Source organism: Equus caballus, chromosome 28 (assembly GCF_041296265.1).
Source record: "Equus caballus isolate H_3958 breed thoroughbred chromosome 28, TB-T2T, whole genome shotgun sequence".
NCBI lineage: Eukaryota > Metazoa > Chordata > Mammalia > Perissodactyla > Equidae > Equus > Equus caballus.
This window is the reverse complement of record NC_091711.1, coordinates 4,752,501-4,762,500: the sequence shown is the minus strand read 5'-3', so window position 1 is coordinate 4,762,500 and position 10,000 is coordinate 4,752,501. Positions and strand designations below refer to the sequence as shown.

Sequence of the window (10,000 nt, the reverse complement as noted above, 5' to 3'; positions counted from 1 at the left end):
CCCAAGTCAGTGCCTCCCCTCAGGCCGAGACTGGGACGGAGGTGCCGATCAAACAGCACCTCCCAACCAAAGAGCCAGCATCACGCCGCTGGCTCGGCCCGCCACGATCACTCCCACACCCGCGTGGAAACCCCAGCAAGGGGAACACGCGGGCACGCGCCCGAGCCTGCCCGCCCCCACACGGCACGCCGTGGGGGGGGGCGCGACGAGGCACCCGTCCCCCCCGAGGGGGACGGGCACGCCTCCCTTACCGACTCGACCCCCCGCTTCTCAGACACACCAGCGCAGCGGTCACCTGAGGAGGGCGACGGGAACAGGGAACGACACCGCCACTCGGCCTCAGGCGCCTGAGGGACGACCTGGAACACTCCAGGGGCACCGCCAACGGCCGGGGGAGCGCGCTCACGCGTCCAAGAAGGCGCGCGGCGCGGCGGCAACACGGCCCGCCCCACCGTGGGGAGGGCCGCCCGCGAGACACAGCCAAGAGGCACAGGCGGAGCATCCGCCGCGTCACGGAGACCCCGACACCGCCCACGCCACAAGGCACGGGGCGGGGGAGCGAGGTCGGGCCGGATTCCGCACCCCTGCCACCTCCCACACGCCACTCGCAGCGGGGGAGAACGGGCGAGGGGGCCCGCGGGCAGAGCGAGAAGAGCGGTCCCGTTCGCCATGAACGTCCGTCCCTCGTCTGGCACGGCTTAGGCCCGGCCCGGGAGAGCACAGCATCACCACATCGATCAGCAGCATAACGCGAGGGATCCCCGAGCAAGGGAAGGCCGGCGAGGACAGCGAGCGGAGGAGCCTGCTTCAGCCTCACCGGCCCCCCTCCTCCTCTAGCAAGCGCGGGCGACGACCCCAGGACGAGAACGCCTGACACGCACTGGCACGGAGCCGGCGGGACGGGGTAAGTCGCGACCGCACCCGGGTGCCGGCGGCAGGGAGTGCACGTGGTAGAGGACCCCGCGCCCCTAACCCCGCCGCCCTCGGGTACCAGAGACCGGAGGTGGCACCACGGTCGCGGGGACGCCTGGAACGCACAAGAGCCGGCGCGCAGGCCCCAGCGGGCGGCTCAAGCGGCGGGGGTGGAAACGGGCGTCCGGTTCTCGGCCAGAGCCCGGAGACCTCCCCGCACACGCATCCAGGCACCCGGAAGCTCTCGGGCGACTGTCACCCGAGCAGAGCGTGTCGGCACTTATCTGGCGGCACAAAACCACCCATTCAGGGGCAAGAATCGCCGCGCCCGGAGACGGGGCCCACCCACGGATCACGAGGGGAACCCCTGGATCACGGCCACGGCCACCAGACCCCAAGCACGACCCCATCGCCACCAGGCCCGGAGCTCCCGGGGCCATCTGGTCGACCCCAGAAGCGTGGCGGCAGGGGGAGCCGGGGACAGCCTCCCCGGGCCGCCCGCGCGGGCCGGGACCGGTCGGTCCCTCCCTCTGAGTCGCCGGGTCAGGACTTAGAAAAGAATTCCACGGAGGAGCCTCCGGCGACCGGGCCCGGGGCGGGACCGTGGCTCCCGTCCCTCAGCCGGGGCTCCACCTACGCCTCGAGCCGGCCCCCTCCCACCTCCGGACAAAGACGCGACCCGCGAAACTCGGAGAGAGAAGTCCGGTCCGACGGCCCGGACCCACCCCGGGCACGCGTCCCGGCCGGGGACGCCCTCCCCGGCCCGCCCTCGAGGGCTCCCGCGGCCGGTCCACGCTCTTCTCCAGGGCGGGACTTGGACAAAAAACTGCCACGGAGGAGGAGGCATCCGAGGACCGGGCCCGGTCCCCACCGCCAGAGCCGGTCGACTCGGAAGACCAGTGGGGAAAAGGCCAGCCCGGCGGCCGAGCCCGTCGCGCCCTCCACGGGCCTCCCCCACAAGGCCCCGGCCGGTCCCCCACCTCCGGAGCGGGGCGCGGAAAGGGGATCGGCGACGCGGAAGGCCCGACCACCGGGCCGCCCTCAGGACGACGGCCGGGCACGGGACGAGTTCCCTCGCCCGTTCCCCCGCGGCGGCCCCCCACCCCCTCCCGGGGACGGAGGGGCACCGGCGGCTGCTGGTCGACCCGTCCGGGAGGCCCCACACCCCGGCCGGCACCGGGCGGCGCGGCGACAGCCACCTCCCTCAGTAGCCTGCACCTCCAATCTCCGGCGAGCGGGCGTCGCGCTCACGCCCCGGCGCCACCGGGCCAGATCCCGCCAGCGACGCCGGCCTCCCGGGACTCTGCCTCGGTCACCGCGGCCGAGTCCCGTCCCTTGGCCCGCGTCGCCGGAGCTCCGGAGGAAAGAGACGATATAAAAGCGGCCGCCAGGTGGCACCCGGCGACCGGCGACCGCCTCAGCGGGACGGAGCCGGAGCGCGGGCCCGCCAGGGAGCACAGCCGGGCCGCCGGGCCGCCAGATCCCGTCCCGGCGCCCCCTCGGACCCAGCCTCCCGGCCCAGCTCGGCCCCGGGGCGTCCGCCCGCGGGCTCCCGGCCGCCAAGGCGCAGCCCCAGCCGCAGGAGGGGGACCCGGAAAAGGTTTCTCGGGCGCTCACCGGGAAGGGGACGGGGAGAGTTCCCCCAGAGAGGCCAGGGGTCGGCCCGGGCCGGGCTGAGCCGGTGCGGCCGGGAGGCCGCCGCTTCCCGGAGCGGCCGGAGCGCCCCCGGGGCTCCCGGGAGGACTTAGAAAATCAGGGCGGGCGGGGACGGTCAAACCGAAACCAGGCACGTCATCCGAGAAGGACCGTGATGACGGGAGGAGGAAAGCTTTCAAGCGCAGAGGGTCTGTCGAAGGCAGGCGGAGAGTCTACCCGCTGAAACGGACGAAGATGGGAAAAAGAGGCTAGCTGAGGTGCCGACATTTAAGGAAATTAAAAAAAAAAAAAAAGCACGAGGGCGTGGAGAACTGGGGGAAAATCAACACTGAGAAATCTACCCTCTGAAACTGACGAAGATGGGCAACAGGGGCTAGCTCGGGTGGCAATCTTTAAGCAGAACACACACACACACACACACACACACAAGCGCGTAGAGACCTGGGGAAAAAGCAACGCTGAGAAATCTACCCTCTGAAACTGACGAACATGGGCAACACAGGCTAGCTCAGGTGGCAATCGTTAAGCAAAAAAATAAATAAATAAAATAAAAAACTACAATGGCGAGGAGACCCGGTGAAAAAGCAACCCTGAAAAAAGGTACCCGCTGAAACGGAGGAAGCAGGGCAACAGAGCCTAGCTCAGGTGACAATATTTAAGCCAAAAAGAAAGAAAGAAAGAAACGAAGAAAAGAGCAAGGGAGTGGAGACCTTGGGAAAGAGCGATACTGAAAAATCTAGCCTCTGAAACTGACAAAGATGGGCAACACACGTTAGCTCAAGTGCCAATCTTGCAAAGAAAACACACACACTCACACACACACACACACTGAGGGACGTGGAGACCTGGGGAAAAAGCAACACTGAGAAATCCACCCTCTGAAGCTGACGAAAATGGGCCACAGAGGCTAGCTCAGGCGGCAATCGTTAAGCAAAAGAAACACACAAGGGCGTGGAGACCTGGGGAAAAAGCAACACTGAGAAATCCACCCTCAGAAACTGAGAAAGAAGCGCAACAGAGGCTAGCTCAGGTGGCAATCGTTAAGCAAAAGAAACACACAAGGGCGTGGAGACCCGGGTAAAAAGCAGCACGGAGAAATCCACCCTCTGAAACTGAGGAACATGGGCAACAGACGCTAGCTCAGGTTGGAACCTTTAAGCAGAAAAGAAAGACACCAGGGCGTGGAGAGCTGGCGAAAAAGCAACACTGAGAAATCTACCCTCTGAAACTGAGAAAGAAGCGCAACAGAGGCTAGCTCAGGTGGCAATCTTTAAGCAAAAGAAACACACAAGGGCGTGGAGACCTGGGGAAAAAGCAACACTGAGAAATCTACCCTCTGAAGCTGACGAAAATGGGCAACAGAGGCTACCTCAGGTGGCAATCATTAAGCAAAATAATAAAATAAAATAAAAAACTACAATGGCGAGGAGACCCGGTGAAAAAGCAACCCTGAAAAAAGGTACCCGCTGAAACGGAGGAAGCAGGGCAACAGAGCCTAGCTCAGGTGACAATATTTAAGCCAAAAAGAAAGAAAGAAAGAAAGAAAGAAAGAAAGAAAGAAAGAAAGAAAGAAAGAAAGAAAGAAAAGAGCAAGGGAGTGGAGACCTTGGGAAAGAGCAATACTGAAAAATCTAGCCTCTGACTGACAAAGACTGGCAACACACGTTAGCTCAAGTGCCAATCTTGCAAAGAAAACACACACACTCACACACACACACACACTGAGGGACGTGGAGATCTGGGGAAAAAGCAACACTGAGAAATCCACCCTCTGAAGCTGACGAAAATGGGCCACAGAGGCTAGCTCAGGTGGCAATCGTTAAGCAAAAGAAACACACAAGGGCGTGGAGACCCGGGTAAAAAGCAGCACGGAGAAATCCACCCTCTGAAACTGAGGAACATGGGCAACAGACCCTAGCTCAGGTTGCAACCTTTAAGCAGAAAAGAAAGACACCAGGGCGTGGAGACCCGGGTAAAAAGCAGCACGGAGAAATCCACCCTCTGAAACTGACGAACATGGGCAACAGAGGCTAGCTCAGGTGGCAATCGTTAAGCAAAAGAAACACACAGGGGCGTGGAGACCTGGGCAAAAAGCAGCACTGAGAAATCTACCCTCTGAAACTGACGAAGATGGGCCACAGAGGCTAGCTCAGGTGGCAATCGTTAAGCAAAAGAAACACACAAGGGCGTGGAGACCTGGGGAAAAAGCAACACTGAGAAATCCACCCTCTCAAACTGACGACCATGGGCAACACGGGCTAGCTCAGGTGGCAATTTTTAAGGAAAAATAAAAGGAAGTGCGTGGAGACCTGGGGAAAAAGCAACACGGAGAAATCCACCCTCAGAAACTGAGAAAGAAGCGCAACAAAGGCTAGCTCAGGTGGCAATCGTTAAGCAAAAGAAACACACAAGGGCGTGGAGACCTGGGGAAAAAGCAGCACTGAGAAATGTACCCTCTGAAACTGACGACGATGGGCAACAGAGGCTAGCTCAGGTGGCAATCTTTAAGCAAAAGGAAAACACAAGGGCGTGGAGACCTGGGGAAAAAGCAACACTGAGAATTCTACCCTCTGAAACTGCCGAAGATGGGCAACAGATGCTAGCTTTGGTTCAATATTTGAGCAAAAAAAAAAAAAAACACACACACACACACACAAGGGCGTGCAGAACTTGGGAAAGAGCAAGACTGAGAAATCTACCCTCTGAAACTGACAAAGATGGGCAACAGAGACTAGCTCAGGTGGCAATCGTTAAGCAAAAGAAACAGACAAGGGCGTGGAGACCTGGGGAAAAAGCAGCACGGAGAAATCCACCCTCTGAAACTGACGAAGATGGGCCACAGAGGCTACCTCAGGTGGCAATCATTAAGCAAAAATATAAAATAAAATAAAAAACTACAATGGCGAGGAGACCCGGTGAAAAAGCAACCCTGAAAAAAGGTACCCGCTGAAACGGAGGAAGCAGGGCAACAGAGCCTAGCTCAGGTGACAATATTTAAGCCAAAAAGAAAGAAAGAAAGAAAGAAAGGTAGGAAGAAAGAAAAGAGCAAGGGAGTGGAGACCTTGGGAAAGAGCGATACTGAAAAATCTAGCCTCTGACTGACAAAGACTGGCAACACACGTTAGCTCAAGTGCCAATCTTGCAAAGAAAACACACACACTCACACACACACACACTGAGGGACTTGGAGACCTGGGGAAAAAGCAACACTGAGAAATCCACCCTCTGAAGCTGACGAAAATGGGCCACAGAGGCTAGCTCAGGTGGCAATCGTTAAGCAAAAGAAACACACAAGGGCGTGGAGACCTGGGGAAAAAGCAACACTGAGAAATCCACCCTCTGAAACTGACGAAAATGGGCCACAGAGGCTAGCTCAGGTGGCAATCGTTAAGCAAAAGAAACACACAAGGGCGTGGAGACCTGGGGAAAAAGCAACACGGAGAAATCCACCCTCTGAAACTGACGAAGAAGGGCAACAGATGCTAGCTTAGGTTCAATATTTGAGCAAAAAAAAAAAAAACAAAAAAAAAACCCACACACAAGGGGCGTGCAGAACTTGGGAAAGAGCAAGACTGAGAAATCTACCCTCTGAAACTGACAAAGATGGGCCACAGAGGCTAGCTCAGGTGGCAATCGTTAAGCAAAGAAACACACAAGGGCGTGGAGACCTGGGGAAAAAGCAACACTGAGAAATCTACCATCTGAAACTGAAGAAGATGGGCAACAGAGGCTAGCTCAGGTGGCAATCGTTAAGCAAAAAAAATAAAAAATAAAAAAATACAATGGCGAGGAGACCCGGTGAAAAAGCAACCCTGAAAAAGGTACCCTCTGAAACGGAGGAAGCAGGGCAACAGAGCCTAGCTCAGGTGACAATCTTTAAGCCAAAAAAAAAAAAAGAAAAGAAAAGAGCAAGGGAGTGGAGACCTTGGGAAAGTGCGATACTGAAAAATCTAGCCTCTGAAACTGACAAAGATTGGCAACACACGTTAGCTCAAGTGCCAATCTTGCAAAGAAAACAACGCACTGTCCACGAAGGCACAGGAAGGAGCCCAGATCTGAGAGTCACAACGGGCGAGGGGTTTGAACTCAGAGCAGAGGGTTCAGATTCTGGCCTCGGACCTGATCCTCGAGATGGCCAAGCTCGGCCAAAGCCAGGGCAAGCCAGGGGGCCCGGCGATCCGGAGAGCCACCCGGATAAGGAGTGAAAAAGGCTGGACCGGATGAGGGGAAGACACTGAGGGGCTTCGAAGGCCCTGAAGCGAAAAGAGTACCGCAGGGCTCCACCAAAGCCACACAAATCTCTCGACAGCGCTGAGCCGGAAAGCCCCTATCGTCCATGGTTTCCCTGAGCATCGGGAAGACAACCAAAGCGATTGCTGCACGACAAAATTGGGGCCCCTGAGACTGTCCCCGACTCCGAGTCCACGGGTGGACAGACCCCCTGGGAATGCAGAAAACCGTCCTCGGCCCGAGGTCTTTAGCACTTACGCACTGGCGCCCCAACGGACCCGTCGGCCCTGGGTGGGGTGCCATGAAACGATGCAGGGAGGCCCAGATGGCGATCTTTCCGGTAGAGGGTCAGTCGCCTGCAGGCGCAAGCCTGGACCCGACCGACGGACCCAGTCGTCCGTCCGCCCCTGAGTCTGCTCCTGTCCTACCAGCTCAGGGGTGAAATTTCGTGGAGAAGCGAAATACTGCCGTTTGGCCTCGGGGGGAAATGGGAGTCCGCCCGAAGAAATTTGCGGTCTCGCCTAGAGGCTCGTGAGCTCCGCCTCAACAGGCGCTAAAGCCCTTCTCAGCCAACCTGGGCGCAATCGACTTCCAAACGTTGAAGTATTGTCGGTGGGGAGGTGTGGACCCCCTCTGGGGCAACTTCGGTTGGGTATTTTTCCAGCTGCCAGGCATCTTAAAGGCCGGGAGGTCGTCCACTCTGGGGCCAAAGGATGTGAAACAATCCCAGGTCTCCACCAAAAGATTCCTAGCAGCTTCCCTGGTGGTTGCTGTTGGCTGCGCACGCTCATCCGTCAAAGTTGCCGCCTAAGGCCCAAAAAGCTTTGGTTCCGGCCCTTCCGACCATGGTAAAGTTGTGCCCCTCTGGCGGGAAGTAGCGCATGCCCTGAGGCACCCGGGAGAGACTTTTTCCGCGATGAAGGAACCTCCCAACTAGGGGTCCTTCCCTTCAGGAAGCAGTCAGGTCTCTCGTCGGGGGGGGCGCTAAAGTACTTCAAAACAAGGGTCCCCAAACCCGGGGCCGAGGGGAGACTGTTGTCGCTAGGGAAGCAGGAGGAACCCAGGGGTCCGGGCCCCTCCGTGGGGGGCAAGCCTTTACTCCGAAAGAGAGACGGACTCTGACGAGGGCTACAAAGACCATCTCGGACTCAGACCGGGCCCCGAATTCGGAGCGGGGTCTGGCCCTTTCGTTGAAATTCTTTGAGCACGCCTCCAAAGACCTCCTTAAGGTTCGTGTTCAATGGCAGCCGGGGCGGGCACAAGTGGAGTCGAGGGGGGCATTCCTTGAATCCAGAAATAACTGATCCGGTTGAGCTGGGTCCATTCGTCCAGAAAGGGGAAAAAACCCTTAGTTTTTTCTCTTCAACCACCCCTGACCACAGTCAAAATTCCCCCCCCGGAATCCTTCTAGCATAGAAGGTTCCATGGGGAGGGGCTCGGTCGACGGGGATCAGGGAAGGTGGGAAGTAGAAGGAACGCGTGGCAAAGCGAACAGACTAATCCTGAGGGGGATAGGAAGGTTTCAATGGGGAGCTTGGCTCGTGAGGGGAACCGATCACCCCGCTCCAGAACTTTCCTGCGTCCAACGCCAAAATCACGGTTGGGCCCTCGGCCACTCCTCTGTGGGTCTCCGGTGGACCGATTGGGGCCATTGGCCAACTGGTTAAGGGGTTTCACTAGGCCACATGAGCCGGAGGTGCTTTGCCCCTAATGGCCGCGCGGGATAGCATTTCACTCTCTCGAGGGGAGGACCCCTTCCGTTGCGGCGGATGACCCGGAATTTCGCGAGAGGCGGGGGCCTCCACCCTGGCGCTAAACCCGGCTGTAAGCACAAGTGTAACGAAGCTAACACTTGGCCTCCCTCTAAGCCGAGAAACGAAACAACCTCCTTCTCCAACTCCCAAAGATGGAGGTTCTTTGTCTGGTTCCTTGAACTAGGGAGACGATCCCAACCTTACACAAGGCCGCAAGCCCCCCAATGTTTCAAGGCGGCACAGGGTCTCGAGCGACCCAGACCCGAATACCTCGCTCCCCACCAGGCAAGACGATCCCTTGGTTCTTAACAGAGGACATCTCCAGGTTGAGCCAGGGAGTCAGAATCGCGATGCCCCACCCCGAGGTCCAGCTGCTAACCCGTTTTTCAGGACCAGGCGAAGCCAAGAGACCAGTGACTCGTCGATCGCGGTTAGCTTTGTCACGGAAGGGGTGCCGGGGTGAGAGAGAACCGTAGTCCAAAGACCGTAAATCGGGAGGGCCGCCCGTTCAAGCAGAGGATACCATGCTCTAACCCCCTCCTCGGGAGACCTTCACTCCGCCAGAAATGGGAAGGGATAGCTAGGAAAAAGACGACCCCCCCCCCCATTGGTAAACCCGAGTTGAGAAAGCAGCCGCCGTGTCGTCAAAAAATGCACCCAAGAAGCAAGTTCCAAAGAGGCCTCTTAAGGCTCTCTCGGAGAATAGCCTCCGAGCTCGGGACTAGGTGCGCCAGCGTGAGCTGCAAATCAGACACGGACCGCCTGGAGGAAAGTCCCGGGGGGGAACTACTCGTGTGAGGAAGACCCTCTGTCCCTGGGCAACCCAAAGAACTCATAGCTTCGATCTCGGCTGGGTACCTAGCCCCTTGCTCAGTAACAAGTCCTGAGTTCGAAACCGATGCCAAACGAGATGGCGGTGCGTGCTCAAGAGAGCCAACAGTCTGGGTTTCCTTCTCGTTTAGAGCCGAATAGACCCACAATGCTCTGCTACTACGCGAGTCTGGCCGTCCGGGCCTGACCCCCCTCCACCCATTTGGGTCTGAAGCAGAGCGGGGTGGGTCGGGCGAAAGGCAGCAAGGCTTCCGTTCCTAACTGGGGCCCCCCAAGGTCAGGTCGGGGAGGTGCTGGGCCTCGGTCACATGGCTGTCGGTCTCAGCTCCGGGGGTGAACCAGAGAATTCTTGCGTAGACAAGTGGTCTCTTCCAGACACGGCCACCCTTGCCGCGGGGGGCGGAATTCAGGTGTGGGTGGGAAACATTTGCCGCGGGCAGCACAACTCATGTCCGTACAAGGTGAGCCACGGGTGACCAACCATTCGCTGAACAACGAATTCGCCCTCCAATCCACCCTTCGACCTGAAGACCGCTCGCTCGAAGTTCTTCGAACAAATGAAGCTCGGGTAGGGAGCCTGATATGGGTCAGACCACGAAGTTCCTTCTCCCATTGTA

The 10,000-nt window shown here is 58.4% G+C and overlaps 1 long non-coding RNA gene across 1 annotated transcript in view; it reads right to left on the bottom strand.

The window, feature by feature from the left end:
- LOC138921170 (uncharacterized) overlaps window positions 1-3,157 on the bottom strand; it is a 63,530-nt gene extending 60,373 nt beyond the window's left edge. Inside the window, exon 1 of the long non-coding RNA XR_011433517.1 lies at window positions 2,530-3,157. This is a non-coding gene — a long non-coding RNA (uncharacterized lncRNA). The remainder of the gene's footprint in view (window positions 1-2,529) is intronic.
- Between the last annotated feature and the right edge of the window lie 6,843 nt (window positions 3,158-10,000).